The following is a 4,645-nucleotide window of genomic DNA, read 5'->3' on the forward strand; positions in this document are numbered from 1 at the left end:
GGTCCATACCATTTCTCTCCTTTACTGAGCCCCTCTTTGCATGAAATGTTCCCTTGGTATCTCTAATTTTCTTGAAGCAATCTCTATTGTTTCCCATTCTATTATTTTCCTCTATTTCTTTGCACTGATCACTGAGGAAGCCTCCCTTATCTCTCCTTGCTATTCTTTGGAACTCTGCATTCAAATGGGTATATCTTTCCCTTTCTCCTTTGTTTTTCATTTCTCTTCTTTTCACAGCTATTTGTAAGGCCTCCTCAGACAGCCATTTTGCTTTTTTGCATTTATTTTTCTTGGGGATGGTCTTGATCCCTGTCTCCTGTCCAATGTCATGAACCTCCGTCCACAGTTCATCAGGCACTCTGTTTATCAGATCTAATCCCTTAAATCTATTTCCCACTTCCACTGTATAATCGTAAGGGATTTGATTTAGGTCATACCTGAAAGGTCTAGTGGTAAGACAATAAATGGGGTAATATTATGGTATAAACAAGGAAAAATGAATTAACATTTTGTTTTTAAATTAATAAATTTTATTCATAGTGTGGTTTTTTTTGTTCAGTTGTTAAGTGTGTCCAACTCTTTGCAGCCCCATGGACTGCAGCACACCTGGCTTCTCTGTCCTTCACCAACTCCTGGAGTCTACTCAAATTCACGTCCATTGAGTCAGTGATGCCATCCAACCATCTCATCCTCTGTCGTCCCCTTCTCCTCCTGCCCTCAGTCTTTCGCAGCATCAGGGTCTTTTCCAATGAGTCAGCTCTTCACATCAGGTGGCTAAAGTATTGAAGCTTCAGCATCAGTCCTTCCAATGAACAATCAAAGTTGATTTACTTTAGGATTGACTAGTTTGATCTCCTTGCTGTTCAAGAGACTCTCAAGAGTCTTCTCCAGCACCACAATTCTTCAGCACATCAATTCTTCAGTACTCAGCCTTCTTTATGTTCCAGCTCTCTCATCCGTACATAACTACTGGAAAAGCCATAGCTTTCACTATACAGACCTTTGTTGGCAAAGTGATGGCTCTGCTTTTTAATATGCCGTTTAGCTTTTCCTTCCAAGGAGCAAGTGTCTTTTAACTTCATGACTGCAATCGCCATCCGCAGTAATTTTTGAGCCTAAGAAAAATAAAGTCTCTCACTGTTTCCATTCTCTCCTCATCTATTTGCCATGACGTGATGGGACTGGATGCTATGATCTTAGTTTTTTGAATGTTAGAGTCAAGCCAACTTCTTCACTCTTCTCTTTCACCGTCATCAAGAGGCTCTTTAGTTTCTCTTCACTCTCTGCCATTAAATAGTATCATCTGCATATCTGATGTTGTTGATATTTCTCCTGGCAATCTTGATTCCAGCTTGTGCTTCATCCAGCCCAGCATTTCCCATGATGCACTCTGCATATAAGTTAAATAAGCAGAGTGACAATGTACCTCCTTGATGTACTTCTTTCCCGATTTGGAACCAGTCCGTTGTTCCATGTCTGGTTCTAACTGTTGCTTCTTGACCCACAAACAGGTTTCTCAGGAGATATATAAGATGGTCTGACATTCCCATCTCTTGAAGAATTTTCCACAGTTTGTTGTGATCCACACAGGCAAAGGCTTTAGCATTTTAGAGCAGTTTTAGGTTTATAGAAAAACTGAGTACTAAGTAGAGAGTTCCCATATACTCACCTCATCCCCTCCTACTTTCCCTACTGTTAGCAGTTTGCATTAGTGTGGTACATTTTTTATGACAGATGAGTCAATATTAATATAAAAGTATGACCCAAAGTCTACAGTTTACATTGGGCATCACTCTTTGTCCTGTACACTCAAAGCACTTTAACAAATGTGTGCACCATCGCGGCATCCTCCTTAATAGATCACTGCCCTAAAACCCCTCTCTGCGCCACCTGTTCATCCTTACTTCCCCTCCACCCCTGCCAGTCCCTTACCTTTTCCCACTGGTGCCCCCACAGTTCTGCTTTCCCAGAATGCCGTATCGCAGGAACCCCCACAACTGCAGCCTTTTCAGTTTGGCTTCTTTCACTTACAATGTGCATCTGAGGTTCCTCATGTGTTTTTGTGGCTAGATAGTTCATTTCTTTTTATTACTGGAATCAACACATTTTCATTGCATGAACGTGTATTTTGCAAAAGGGAGGGGAGAGAGTGGTTTCTGCAGGCGTGAAGGGTTTGGTGTGGACAGAGCGCCAGGGCTGGGGAAGCTCGGGGCACGGAGGAGCAGAGCCAGGCGTGGGGCAGGGGCGGCCCGCAAGGAGAGGCGGTGTGGGGTCTGTGTGCAGACGGCGAGCTTCTGGTGGCTGGGGAGCCCTAAGAAGCACTGCCCAGAGACTTCAAGTCGGAGGTGGCCTGGGGTCCCCAGGCAGGGTCTCTGTTTTCAGCGAGCACTTGGGGAAGTCTTCCACCAGAAGCCCACCTTGTCGGTCTAAGTTCTAACAATTATAGTTACTCTTTTTAACAATAAAGCACCTTCAGACTTGCACATTTTAAAATTACTTACTCTCCCATCCTTTTGTAGTTCATGAGCATGATGATTGGGTGTTCACGCTGCTGCGTGACATGTGCCTCCCTCCAAACCTTGTTACGACATCGGCACATTACCTGTCTGACGTAAAAAAATAAAATAAAATAAAAAAATAAAAAAAAAATAAATAAAATTACTTACTCTTTAATAAACATTACACTCTGCATGCAAATTAGTATCAAATCAGCCCCTAACACACAGGCTCAGCAGCATGCTTTTTTTTTTTAATTATTATTTGAGCTACAGTGGTTTTTCCCCTTGGCTTCTGTTTACTTAGCAGTTTAAAAATTTTTTTCTTTATTATTTTATCTTTTCTATTGCTACTTAGCAATTTTTAAGACCTTTTTATTTTTACCATAAAATGTACATCAAATAAAGTTAACAGTTTTAACTGTTTACACATGTATATTTCAGTGGCATTAATTACCTTCATATTGTAGTTCAATCTCCACCATCCACCCCCAGAACTTTTTCATCATCCCAAACAACAACTCCATGCCCACTAAACAGTAACTCCTCATCTGCCTCCCTCCTACTTCCTAGCAACCACCTTTCTGTTTTCCCCCTCGGTGAATTTGACTACTTAGGTTTCTCTTACCGGTGGAATTATACAATAGTTGTCCTGCTGTTTCTGGCTTGATTCACTTTATATTAATGTCTTAGAGATACATCCATGGAATAGAATGTGTCCAAATTTCACTCCTTTTTAAGGCCAAATAATATTCTATGGTATGTAGAGTCAGACGTGACTTACCGACTGAACAACAAATATGCATACCACGTTTCATTAGCCACATACTCTTGTGAATTCTGCATCTTTGGCTCTGGCTTTGAGCTCCTTCATGCTGCTAACTACCCCCTCCCACCACACCCCTCTTTAAATTGTACATGTGAAATAAAATCCTAACAATAAAATGTAAGGATGAAGAAATAGACATATTTCAATCCTGTCATTCTGTGTGGCCACTTTGAAATGCCTTGGATGTTAGAACTTTTCAGTTGAAGACAAATTAAACCCACTAGAATCAGTCCTGAAAAAAATAGATAAAGATATAATTGGAATTTCTGGAATTCATTGTGAAAAGACACTTTCATGAATCTCTGCCAAACTTAGTCATTTATTTGTTCTCTTCCTATTGGAATTCTTCTTTTTCCATAAGCTATGACTAAAGATTGACATATCTGTCTGTACTGTCAACTGAACATGAATAGGCAAAGAAAATCTTTTTGACCAATTTGCAGAAATTAAAGGCATAGAAAAGGAATTTTAATGTTATTTTTTATTACCATGATAGACCAACATGTAGGTATAAATTTGCCCTCTTTCTAAAAGGCATATATTACTATAATTTAAAAGTATTAATCCATTTTTTTCTCTTTTGTACTGTAATTTTACTTTTTTTTAACATTTTCTTCCAAATATAAAATACTACTTTTTTTTTAATATGTTGAATTTTTTTCTTTATTTTTATTAGTTGGAGGCTAACTACTTTACAATACTGTAGTGGTTTTTGCCACACATTGACATGAATCAGCCATGGATTTACATGTGTTCCCCATCCTGATCCCCCCTCCCGCCTCCCTCCCCATCCCATCCCTCTGGGTCTTCCCAGTGCACCAGCCCTGAGCACTTGTCTCATGCATCCAACCTGGGCTGGTGATCTGTTTCACACTTGATAATATACATGTTTCGATGCTGTTCTCTCAGATCATCCCACACTCGCCTTCTCCCATAGAGTCCAACCTCTTTAACAACTGGTGCTGGGGAAACTGGTCAACCACTTGTAAAAGAATGAAAATAGAACACTTTCTAACACCATACACAAAAATAAACTCAAAATGGATTAAAGATCTAAATATAAGACCAGAAACTATAAAACTCCTAGAGGAGAACATAGGCAAAGCACTCTCTGACATAAATTACAGCAAGATCCTCTATGACCCACCTCCGAGAATACTGGATATAAAATACTTCTAAGTTTTATATGTACAAATGTATGTATATGTAGCAGTCAGATTAAATAATGTCCATTTATTATTACCAAAGTAATATGCCACAATGACTAATGGTTGTGAAAGCTATGAATTACACAAAAGCAATTGTTGATAATTTACAAATA

The 4,645-nt window shown here is 39.4% G+C and overlaps 1 non-coding gene across 1 annotated transcript; it reads left to right on the forward strand.

The window, feature by feature from the left end:
- Positions 1 to 2,507: 2,507 nt before the first annotated feature.
- Positions 2,508 to 2,612, forward strand: LOC133065745 (small nucleolar RNA U13). Its single transcript, XR_009695001.1, has one exon. It is a non-coding gene; the product is annotated as a small nucleolar RNA U13 (small nucleolar RNA).
- The last annotated feature ends 2,033 nt before the right edge of the window (positions 2,613 to 4,645 follow it).

The sequence above is a fragment of the Dama dama genome, chromosome 11, assembly GCF_033118175.1.
Source record: "Dama dama isolate Ldn47 chromosome 11, ASM3311817v1, whole genome shotgun sequence".
NCBI lineage: Eukaryota > Metazoa > Chordata > Mammalia > Artiodactyla > Cervidae > Dama > Dama dama.